Here is a 13,258-nt window from a genome sequence, read left to right on the forward strand (position 1 = left end):
CAAATTTATTGTTAACAAACTATAGTTTTTGCAAGTCGGTTAAGACTTCTACTTTGTGCATGACACAAGTCATTTTTCAAACAATTGTTTAAAGATAGATTATTTCACTTATGATTCACTGTATCACAATTCTAGTGGGTCAGAGGTTTACATACACTAAGTTGACTGTGCCTTTAAATAGCTTGGAAAATTCCAGAAAATGATGTCATGCCTTTAGAAGCTTCTGATAGGCTAATTGACATCATTTGAGTCAATTGGAGGTGTACCTGTGGATGTATTTCAAGGCCTACCTTCAAACTCAGTGCCTCTTTCCTTGATGTCATGGAAAATCAAAAGAAATCAGCCAGGACCTCAGAAAAAAAATTGTAGACCTACACAAATCTGGTTCGTCCTTGGGAGCAATTTCCAAATGGCGGAAGGTACCAGGTTCATCTGTACAAACAATAGTACGCAAGTATAAACACCATGGGACCACGCAGCCGTCATACCGCTCAGGAAGGAGACACGCTCTCCTACAGATGAACATACTTTGGTGCGAAAAGTGCAAATCAATCCCAGAACAACAGCAAAGGACCTTGTGAAGATGCTGGAGGAAACAGGTATAAAAGTATCTATATCCACAGTAAAACAAGTCCTATATTGACATAACCTGAAAGGCCGTTCAGCAAGGAAGAAGCCACTGCTCCAAAACCGCAAAAAAAAACAGACTACGATTTGCAACTGCACATCGGGACAAAGATTGTACTTTTTTGAGAAATGTCCTCTGGTCTGATGAAACAAAAATAGAACTGTTTGGCCATAATGACCATCGTTATGTTTGGAGGAAAAAGGGGGAGGCTTGCAAGCCAAAGAACACCATCCCAACAGTGAAGCACGGGGGTGGCAGCATCATGTTGTGGGGGTGCTTTGCTGCAGAAGGGACAGGTGCACTTCACAAAATATATGGCACCATGAGGAAGGAAAATTATGTGGATATATTGGAGTGACCATCACAAAGCTCTGGACCTCAATCCTATAGAAAATGTGTGGGCAGAACTGAAAAGGCGTGTGCAAGCAAGGAGGCCTACAAACCTGACTCAGTTACACCAGCTCTGTCAGGAGGAATGGGCCAAAATTCACCCAACTTATTGTGGGAAACTTGTGGAAGGCTACCTGAAATGTTTGACCTAAGTTATACAATTTAAAGGCAATGCCACAAAACACTAATGGCGTGTATGTAAACTTCTGGCCCACTGGGAATGTGATGAAAAAATAAAAGCTGAAATAAATCATTGTCTCTACTATTATTCTGACATTTCACATTCTTAAAATAAAGTGGTGATCCTAACTGACCCAAGACAGGGCATTTTTACTAGGATTAAATGTTAGGAATTGTGAAAACCTGAGTTTAAATGTTTTTGGCTAAGGTGTATGTAAACTTCCGACTTCAACTGTATGTGAGAATGCTGTTCATTGACTACAGCTCAGCATTCAACACCATAGTGCTAAGGACCATGGGACAAAACACTTTCCTCTGCCAATGGATCTTGGACTTCCTGACGAACCGACCCCAGGTGGTAAGGGTAGGCAGCAACACATCTGCCACGCTGATCCTCAACACTTGGGCCCCTCAGGTGTGCATGATTATTCTCCTCTGTACTCCCTGTTCACCCACGACTGCGTGGCCAAACACGACTCCAACACCATCATTAAGTTTGCTGACGACACAGCAGTGGTAGGCCTGATCACAGACAGCGATGAGACAGCCCATAGAGAGGAGGTCAGAGCCAGGACAACATCCTCTCCCTCAATGTGAGCAAGACAAAAGAGCTGATCGTAGACTACAGGAAAAGGCGGGCAAAACAAGCCCCCATTAACATTGACTGGGCTGTAGTGGAGCAGGTCGAGAGTTTCAACTTCCTTGGTGTCCACATCACCAACAAATGATCATGGTCCAAACACACCAAGACAGTCGTGAAGAGGGCACCACAACACCTTTTCCCCCTCAGGAGACTGAAAAGATAAGGCATGGGTCCCCAGATCCTTAAGAAATTCTACAGCTGTACAATCGAGAGCTTCCTGACCGGTTGCATCACCGCCTGGTTTGGCAACTGCGCGGCAGCTGACTATAAGGTGCTACAGAGGGTAGTGCGTATGGCCCAGAACATCACCGGGGCCAAGCTTCCTGCCATCCAGGACCTATATACTAGGCGGTGTCAGAGGAAGGTCCAAATAATTGTTAAAGACTCCAGTCACCCAAGTCATAGACTGTTCTCTCTGCTACCACACAGCAAGCAGTACCAGAGCGCCAAGTCTAGGACCAAAAGGCTCCTTAACAGCTTCTTCCCCCAAGCCATAAGACTGCTGAACAATTAATCTAATGGCCACCCGGACTATTTACATTGACATGCCCTCCCTCCCTTTGTTTTTACACAGCTGCTACTTGCTGTTTATTATCTATGCATAGTCACTTTACCCCTACCTGTACAAAATAACTCGACTAACCTGTACCTCTGCACATTGACTCGGTACCGGTACCCCCTGTATATAGCCTTGTTATTTTTATTGTGTTACTTTTATTTTACTATTTTTTTATATTGGTTTATTTAGTAAATATTTTCTTAACTTTTTCCTGAACTGCATTGTTGGTTAAGGGCTTGTAAGTAAGCATTTCATGGTCAGGTTCTATTCATGGTCAGGTTCTACCTGTTCTATTCAGAGCATTAAAATAAAATACAATTAGAATAGATTTTTTGTTGATTTCACATTAGTTGAAAACAACCAAATGTCATTTAAAACTACACGTTTAACTGGGGCTCCCGAGTGGCGCAGCGGTCTAAGGCACTTCATCTCAGTGCTAGAGGCGTCACTACAGCCCCTGGTTTGATCCTGGGCTGTATCACATCTGGCAGTGATTGGGAGTCCCATAGGGCGACGCACAATTGGCCCAGCGTTGTTAGGTTTGGCCGGGGTAGGCCGTCATTGTAAACAATAATTTGTTCTTAACTGACTTGCCAAGTTAAATAAAGGTTAAATGGAAAATAAAAACTTTCGTCTGTGCACAGTGGGTAAGAAAAAACATCAATACACTAGTTTTATATTGCAGTGAATAAGTCCCAACTGCTATATCACCACTAGACACTGAGGTCTACAATACAGCCATTAACTGTATTGAAGGTGTATTGGTGCGTGACTGAGAGGATGCATGCTTATATGTCTGTGCCTTCGAGAATTCAGGAGGGGGCTCTCTTGTGCTGAGTTGACAGAGGTTTGGAACCTGAGACAAGCCACTTTGTCTCTCCTTCCGAGTGTTTCCCTCCGCTCCATTGTTCCTCATGTCTGGGTGGGACTGCACCGGTTTCACCCCACTCTGTGTTCAATGGGGCTTTTCTCCTTAAAAATGCTCAAAGAAAGAGAAAGCCTCTGGCCTCTTTGAAGTCATGCTTTAAAAAGGAAGTATTGAATATTGGTTGTTCTACTTTAAAAAGCACAAGAAATAGGATTTCGACACCCACCATCTCAGATTGTTCTGAAATTGTTTATGTTTATGAAACAGATTAGATAAGAATTTCTGCAACATTATTTTGTTGAAATATGTGATATCTGAACCAATCAGTATCTGGTGTGACCATCATCTGCCTCATGCAGTGCGATACATCTCCTTTGCATTGAGTTGATCAGGCTCTTGATTTTGGCCTGTAGAATGTTGTCCCAGTCCTCTTCAATGACTGTGCAAAGTTGCTGAATATTGGCGGGAGCTGGAACACGCTGTCGTACATATCGATCCAAGACATCCCAAACATTCTCAATGGATAACATATATGGTGAGTATGTAGGCCTCTAAAACGGCGTTGGAGGTGGCTTATGATAGAGAAATTAACATTAAATTATCTGGAAACAGCTCAGGTGGACATTCCTGCAGTCAGCATGCCAATTGCATGCTCTCTCAACTTGAGACATCTGTGGGATTGTGTTGTGATAAAACTGCACATTTTACAGTGGTCTTTTATTGTCCTCTGCACAAGGGACACCTGTGTAATGATCATGCTGTTTAATCAGCTTCTTGATATGCCACACCTGTCAGGTGGATGGATTATCTTGGCAATGGAGAAATGCTTACTAACAGGGATGTAAACAAAATTGTGCACAACATTGTGAGAAATTGTATTTTTGTGCGTATGGAACATTTCTGGGATCTTTTATTTCCGCTCATGAAACATGGGACCAATAGTTTAAATGTTGCATTTATATTTTTGTTCAATATAATTGATTGCACCCAAATTGTCAATTTCAATTTATAGGAATGATATAATAAAACCTCTTAACAATGATTAAGATGCGAGGAATCCAAATAAATGATCAAACGCCACCCATGCTGTCATACTGTGTTCAACCGTGCTGGATCTTGCCTAGCCATCTTGTTTCAAGAGGACTAGAATGGAAGTAAGTCCCAGACCTTATTGTGTGTTATCCTCAATGATTTTACTAATGTGCATGTATGGCTTTTTCAAGTTGTATGTGTGCTTGTTTTTTAGAATGGTTGAATTAATAAACTAAACCCAAACCCCACACCAAGCCCACCCCCAATGGCCAGTATACAGCATAAGTTCCCTATGTTTGACAAGTTGTATGAAGTTGCGAGTATTGTTTATTCATTTTGGTGATATTTTCCCCATCCCATCCTGTTAAAAAAAATTAGCCATTGAAGTTGCATGCATTTTCTCCATTAACTAAGTGAATGTACCAGGTTCTACTCCCTTGATGCTGCTGTTCTTGATACTGTCCTTTTATCCATGTTTACTGGTCTGTTGTGTTTCAACTTTTGGTAGAAAACCAATAGATTTGTCTCATGATGAAAATAAATGGTGTGGTCATCCTCACAATTCAAGCCAGTCCTGCATGAAAGCAATTCAGTTTGTCCTTCTCTTAGGCTAATCTGTGTCCAGGAAACCAGCCATAGGTGTGTTTGGAGAACAAGCAAACTATTAGGCTCCAGCAGTCCTGTATTTTGTTGTTGTTGTGGGGGGTAGATCAGCTTAATATTGCAGATAGATTGTAGCTTCCATCAATGTAATTGTCTCCATAATTTCCAACCCCCCCCCCCCTTTTTTTAATATATATACAGATGAAGTCGGACGTTTACCTACACCTTAGCCAAATACATTTAAAATCAGTTTTTCACAATTCCTGACATTTAGTCCTAGTACAAATGCCCAGCCCTAGTTCAGTTAGGATCACCACTATTTTAACAGTGTGAAAAGTCAGAATAATAGTAGAGAGAATTATTTACTTCAGCTTTTATCACTTTCATCACATTCCCAGTGGGTCAGAAGTTTACATACACTCAATTAGTATTTGGTAGCATTGCCTTAAACAATTTAAACTTGGGTCAAACGTTCGGGTAGCCTTCCACAAGATTCCCACAATAGGTTGGGTGAATTTTGGCCCATTCCTCCTGACAGAAATGGTGTAACTGAGTCAGGTTTGTAGGCCTCCTTGCTCGCACATGCTTTTTCAGTTCTGCCCACACATTTTCTATAGGATTGAGGTCAGGGCTTTGTGATGGCCACTCCAATACCTTGACTTTGTTATCCTCAAGCCATTTTGCCACAACTTTGGAAGTATGCTTGGGGTCATTGTCCATGTGGAAGACGCATTTGCGATCAAGCTTTAACTTCCTGACTGATGTCTTGTTGCTTCAATATATCCACATAATTTGCCTTCCTCGTGATGCTATCCATTTCGTGAAGTTCACCAGTCTCTCCTGCAGCAAAGCACCCCCACAACATGATGTTGCCACCCCCGTGCTTCACGGTTGGGATGGTTTTCTTCGGCTTGCAAGCACCCCCCTTTTTCCTCCAAACATAACGATGGTCATTATGGCCAAACAGTTCTATTTTTGTTTCATCAGACCAGAGGACATTTCTCCAAAAATTATGATCTTTGTGTGCAGTTCCAAACCGTAGTCAAACCGGTTTTGGAGCAGTGTCTTCTTCCTTGGTGAGCGGACTTTCAGGTTATGTCGATATAGGACTCTTTTTTTACTGTGGATATAGATACTTTTGTACAGTTTTCCTCCAGCATCTTCACAATGTCCTTTGCTGTTGTTCTGGGATTGATTTTCACTTTTCGCACCAAAGTATGTTCATTTCAAGGAGACAAAGCACATCTCCTTCCTGAGCGGTTTGACGACTGCTTGGTCCCATGGTGTTTATACTTGCATACTATTGTTTGTACCGATGAACGTGGTACCTTCAGGCGTTTGAAAATTGCTCCCAAGGATGAACCAGACTTGTGAAGGTCTACAATTTTTTCTCTGAGGTCTTGGCTGATTTCTTTTGATTTTCCCATGATGTCAAGCAAAGAGGCACTGAGTTTGAAGGTAGGCCAGGTACACCTCCAATTGACTCAAATTATGTCAATTAGCCTATCAGAAGCTTCTAAAACCATGACATAATTTTCTGGAATTTTCCAAGCTGTTTAAGGGCACAGTCAACTTACTGTATGTAAACTTCTGACCCACTGGAATTGTGATACGGTGAATTATAAGTGAAATAATTTGTCTGTAAACAATTGTTGGGAAAATTACTTGTGTCATGGACAAAGTAGATGTCCTAACCGACTTGCCAAAACTATAGTTTGTTAACAAGAAATGTGTGGAGTGGTTGAAAAATGAGTTTTAATGACTCCAACCTAAGTGTATGTGAACTTTGGACACACCTACTCATTCCATGGTTTTTATTTAGTTTTACTATTTTATATATTGTAGAATAATAGTGAAGACATCAGCCCAATGAAATAACACATTTGGAATCATGTAGTAACCAAAAAAGTGTTAAACAAATCAAATATATTTGATATTTGATATTCTTCAAAGTAGCCACCTCTTGCCTTGATGACAGCTTTGCACACTCTTGGCATTCTCTCAACCAGCTTCATGAGGTAGTCACCTGGAATACATTTCAATTAACAGGTTTGCCTTATTAAAAGTTCATTTGTGGAATTCTTTCCTTAATGCGTTTGAGCCAAACAGTTGTGTTGTGACAGGGTAGGGGTAGTATACAGAAGATAGCCCTATTTGGTAAAATACCAGGTCCATATTATGGCAAGAACATCTTAAATAAGCAAAGAGAAATGACAGTACATCATTACTTTAAGACATGAAGGTCAGTCAATCCAGAAAATTTCAAGAACTTTTTAAGTTTCTTCAAGTGCATTCGAAAAAACCATCAAGCGCTATGATGAAACTGGCGATGTTACCAGCCTCCGATTGCAGCCCAAATTAATGCTTCACAGAGTTCAAGTAACAGACACATCTCAACATCAACTGTTCAGAGGAGACTTTGTGAATCAGGCCTTCATGGTCGAAGTGCTGCAGAGAAACCACTACTAAAGCACACCAATAAGAAGAAGAGACTTGCTTGGGACAAGAAACGTGAGCAATGGACATTAGACCTGTAGAAATATGTCCTTTGGTATGATGAGTCCAAATTTTAGATATTTGGTTCCAACTGCCGTGTCTGTGTGAGACGCAGAGTAGGTGAACGGAGGATCTCCGCATGTGTGGTTCCCAACGTGAAGCATGGAGGAGAAGGTGTGATGGTGATTTGCTGGTGACACTGTTGGTGATTTATTTAGAATTCAGGGCACACTGAACCAGCATGGCTATCACAGCATTCTGCAGCGATACGCCATCCTATCTGGCTTGCACTTGTTGAGACTATCATTTGTATTTCAACAGGTTAATGACGTCCAGGCTGTGTAAGGGCTATTTGACCAAGAAGGAAAGTGATGGAGTGCTGCATCAGATGACCTGGCGTCCACAATCACCCAACCTCAACCCAATTGAGATGGTTTGGAATGAGTTGGACCTTAGAGTGAAGGAAAAACACCCAACAAGTGCTCTGCAAATGTGGGAACTCTTTCAAGACTGTTGGAAAGCATTCCAGGTGAAGCTGGTTGAGAGAATGCCAAGAGTGAAAGTCATCAAGGCAAAGGGTGGCTAGTTTGAATAATATAAATATATTTTGATTTGTTTATCACATTTTGGGTTACTACATGATTCCATATGTGTTGTGGAATGTATAAAATAATACAAGCATAATTTCCACAATGAACTACTAATTATGCGTAATAATTTAGGCAGTTCATGTGAAGGATTGTTACCTACACCAGAACTGCAATTATAGTTTTAGCAAAGAATGATTGTTATTCATCCTATATTGTCCCTAACATCATTAACCCCCCCCACACACACACACACACAGACACGCCCATACACACTTCCCACCCTTCCTCCACAAACAACCACAAGCTCAGATGTTCAACAGTTGTTTCATACCTGAGCCCAACTCAAGAAAGGACTTGATGTGCGAATGCATATACAGTTGTAGCTGTTTGAGAAGGCATGCAAAATTTTGCAAGAAAGGGTTGTCCTACTGTAGCTGATGGAGCTCAGATACAACCCCTTCCCCTTAAACCCACACACACACTGGTTTCTCATGGTCTGAGAGTCTTTAGGTGCCTTTTTCTATAGGACCTTATATAGACAGGTGTGTGCCTTTCCAATCAATTTAATTTTCCACAGGTGGACTCCAATCAAGTTGTAGAAACATCTCAAGGATGATCAATGGAAACAGGATGCTCAATTTCGAGTCTCATAGTAAATGGTCTGAATACTTATGTAAATAAGGTATTTCTGTTCTTCTTCTTTTTATATACATTTGCAAAAATTAAAACGTTTTGCTTTGTCATTATTGGTTATTGTGTGTAGATTGTTGAGGGGGAAAAAACGATTTCATCCATTTAGAATGAGGCTGTAACCTAACAAAATATGGAATAAGTCAAGGGGTCTTAATACTTTCCGAAGGCACTGTAAAACAGATAAGGACTTCTCCTTAGTGTATGGGTCGCTCAGTGTATGGTTCACTCACTTATCTCCACACTTTTCCAAACACAAAAACGCACACCTCACCTTCCATACACTTGCACATACCCACATACTGTGCCTTCTGTGTCCTCTGTTAGCTGTGTTTTTATCCCTACCATGTTGATTCCTACCTAATTTCAGACTTTTCAGTACTTTTGTGTTCCAGTTCCTTATAAATGAAGATGTATTATTTCAATAATGATCCTTTCTTCTAATGCTGGCTTTATCTATTTCTAAATACTATAATTAGAAAGTTGAATATTATTTTGACAGCATTTCCTATCTTGAATGGTATACTGTATTTGTAGTTTATTTCTATTGTTAAATATTTTTGTATTATTACAATCCATACCATGGATAATATTGGGTGTTCCATTATTCAACTCTATGGGAACGTTGTAATATTTAGAATAGCCATGGAGTAGTCTTGGTGTCTCGGAACAATTTGCTTATCAATATACCGTTTATCAACTACGAGAGCCTCACGTTTCCCGTTTAATCTATTCACCTTGAAGAGTGGGTACAGAACTTTGCGCCGTTCTGCAATTTTCTTCGGGAACTGATCATTTAGGCCTATTTTCGTTCCAGCGAGTCTTTCACCCAGGCTTTTAACAATTGGCAACAAATTGCCGCTCATATCTCTGTCCCGAAACGGTGTACACGTTCAAGTTTGATTTTGTCGACAGTATCACCTGGGATCTATAGCGCTGTAATAAATAATTATTTCACCACACTTTCAGGATCTTTACCCTAATTTTTGTTAAATACAATTACTAGATTTTCTCTACAAAGATCTAGTCTGTATTTCAAGTAAGGCTTCTCTCAGAAACATATTCTCCTTTTTAAGTTCTTTATTAACGTCCGTTTCAATCGTATTGCCTATACCTTTTTAGCTTGTTTGTTTCTTTCTCCATTGTCGCAGCTTTTTCTTCACGCATCTCGAGGCTCGTCTTCAACTCCTTTACAGCTTTACTGACTAGTTCATGCCCAGTTTATATCATCATATATCAACTTTAGCAAGTCGGTTTCTACACTTCCGGTTTCTACATTTCCTTTTCACCACCATTCCCGGTGAAAAGCATACATCGTGTGTCGGTCGAGGAGCCTCGTTTTCTTTTGGGGATTGGTTCTCCATGCTTACGCTCTGACATGTTTGGTGTTGATTGTATTGGTGATATTGGTCGATAACATTTCTGTAGCCTTATCATTTGTTTTGTGTTGTTATCCAGATTGAAGGTTATTGCCCACGAGTATGTTGAGTGAAGTATTAATATTTATCAAACGTACAGATATTGAATAATCCGTTTTTATCTTGAGGCATTATGCACCGCTGTGTTCAGTCCACCATGACACCTCTCTCCGACACGGATACTTCTACTGCCAATGTTCGTCTAACGGTTTCAATGTTATGATCTCTAAGGACTTTCAATAGTAAAAGTCCCAAACACACATTCGAAGTGTTTTGCAATGGTATTGTGTTGGGTTTAATGGTAAATGTCACTAATCACACAACATATAGAGAGACATGTTTTCTACTAATTTTATTGACAAACATAGCGCCTTCAGAACGTTTCAAAATTGATTAAATAGATGTTTGTCTCACCCATCTCCACACAATAACCCATAAAAAATGTTTTTAGAAATGAAAAATATGTTTTTAGAAATGTTTACAAATTTATTTAAAAAATGAAATACAGAAATATCTCATTTACATAACTAGTAAATACTTTGTAGAAGCCCCTTTCGGAGCGATTACAGCTGTGAGTCTTTCTGGGTAAGCCTCTAAGAGCTTTGCACACCTGGGTTGTGCAACTTTTGCCCATTATTCTTTTTAAAATTCTTCAAGCCCTGTCAAATTGGTTGTTGATCATTGCTAGACAACCATTTGCATGTCTTGCCATAGATTTTCAAGTAGATTTAAGTCAAAACTGTAACTCGGCCACTGAGGAACATTCACTGTTGTCTGGGTAAGCAACTCCAGTGTATTTGGCCTTGTGTTGTAGGTTATTGACCTGCTGAAAGCTGAATTTGTCCCCCAGTGTCTATTGGAAAGCAGACTGAACCAGATTTTCCTCTAGGATTGTTTTACCCCCACCCCCCCCTCCCAACAAAAAAACTCCCTAGCATACCCATAACATGAGTACTCATTGATTTGTTGTGTTGGGTTTGCCCTAAAAATAACACTTTATACTCATAACAAATGTCACAAGTTGCAAAGAAAACCTGTTGCCTCCACTATTGCAACACCATTTCAACTTCAACATGTCAATATCATCAATACAACTATGCTTAGTCTAATACAGTGAAGACTAAAAGATACCATTAACTAATTAGTCAAATCAACATAAGCTTAAAAAGGATGTGCCTGTCCATGGTTCTGATTTCTGTGTGTATGCGTTCGTTCGTGCGTGCGTGCAAGTAGAAAAAACATGTTGACTCACCCTACTTGTAGAGAAAAGCCAATGACGTCCTCCTCTTGTTCATGTTGACAAAAGAGTCTATGACTCTCATACAGTACGCGCTTTTAGTATTTGTTGTCCTAGGCTATGTGGCTAAAATGCTTGCTCGCTAGCCTAACTTCCTTTCATGGGCAATAATGAGCCAGCTAGTTAACATTAGCCTACTACATCTAGCTACATATTGAACTGCCATCCTGTCAGGCCAGGGGCACAATGTATATGGTTGGATCAGAATTGCCGTCATAATCATTTGCCAGTACGGAGAATTAATTAAAAAGTCAAAATCCCTATCTCCGTTCTGACGTGCTACCTGTCCCAGACCTGCTGTTTTCAACTCTCTAGAAACAGCAGGAGCGGTAGAGATACTCTGAATGATTGGCTATGAAAAGCCAACTGACATTTACTCCTGAGGCGCTGACCTGTTTCACCGTTGACAACCACTGTGATTATTATTATTTGACCCTGCTGGTCATCTATGAACATTTCAACATCTTGCCATGTACTGTTATAATCTCTACCCTGCACAGTGCAGAAGAGGACTGGCCACCCCTCATAGTCTGGTTCCTCTCTAGGTTTCTTCCGAGTTTTTGGCCTTTCTAGGGAGTTTTTCCTAGCCACCGTGCTTCTACACCTGCATTGCTTGCTGCTTGGGGTTTTAGGCTGGGTTTCTGTACAGCACTTTGTGACATCAGCTGATGTAAGAAGGGCTTTATAAATACATTTGATTGATTGATGCAACTTATTATGTAACTTGTTAAGCACATTTTGACTCCTGAATGTTAGGCTTGCCACAAAGGGGTTGAATACTACATTTCAGCTTTTCATTTTTTATTAATTTGTAAAAATGTCTACAAACATAATTCGACTTTGACATTATGGGGATTTGTGTGTTGGCCAGTGACACAAAATCTAAATTTGATAAATTTTTTATTCAGTCTGTAACACAACAAAATGTGTAAAAAGTAAATGGATGTGAATACTTTCTGAAGGGACTGTACGACTGCCATGCAATGGTTTATAATTGTATTGTTCTATTAGTGTTAGTCACTAGCTAATTTCTCCATTACATTTTTGGGCGTTTCATATGAGAATTGCACCATAGGGATACCCCTCTCAGAGCTGCCTCTTGTTGGATTATTCAAGGAGATTTGGGTTGAAGTATTGGGTTATATGAGAAGGACAAACTGAATTGTTATCCTGGAGGACTGTCTTGAATTGTGAGGATGACAACACCATTTATTTTCATCATGAGCAAAAGCTATTGGTTTTCTACCCAAAGTTGCAAAGACAATGTTGTGATACATTTGATTAACACAAAATACCATCAAAATGGATAAAAGGGCATTAGCAGGAACAGAGGCATCTAGTGGGCAAAACTTGGTACTTTCACTTTTAAAACCACCAAATTCACTGAGAATACATTACAGCGTATGAATAAACAATACTCCAAGTCGCAGCTTCATACAACTTGTCAAACATAAAGAACTGATGCTGTATACTGCCCATTGTGGTGGGCTTGATGTGGATTTTGAGGGGGTCTGTGGGTGGCATTTGAGCATTTACAGTGGGGCAAAAAAGTATTTAGTCAGCCACCAATTGTGCAAGTTCTCCCACTTAAAAAGATGAGAGAAGCCTGTAATTTTCATCATAGGTACACTTCAACTATGACAGACAAAATGAGAAACAAAATCCAGAAAATCACATTGTAGGATTTTTAATTTATTTATTTGCAAATTATGGTGGAAAATAACTACAGAAATTATTTCAGAACCATCTGAGATGTTGGGGGTCAGGGCTTGCTGAATTGACATGGAACGACACATATAGCAGAGGGTCAGCTGACACTTGAGATGCCATGCTAAGATCCTGGAGCCAAAATGTTTTGGTTGGA

This window comes from Oncorhynchus masou, chromosome 12 (genome assembly GCF_036934945.1).
Source record: "Oncorhynchus masou masou isolate Uvic2021 chromosome 12, UVic_Omas_1.1, whole genome shotgun sequence".
In the NCBI taxonomy this organism is placed as follows: Eukaryota; Metazoa; Chordata; class Actinopteri; order Salmoniformes; family Salmonidae; genus Oncorhynchus; species Oncorhynchus masou.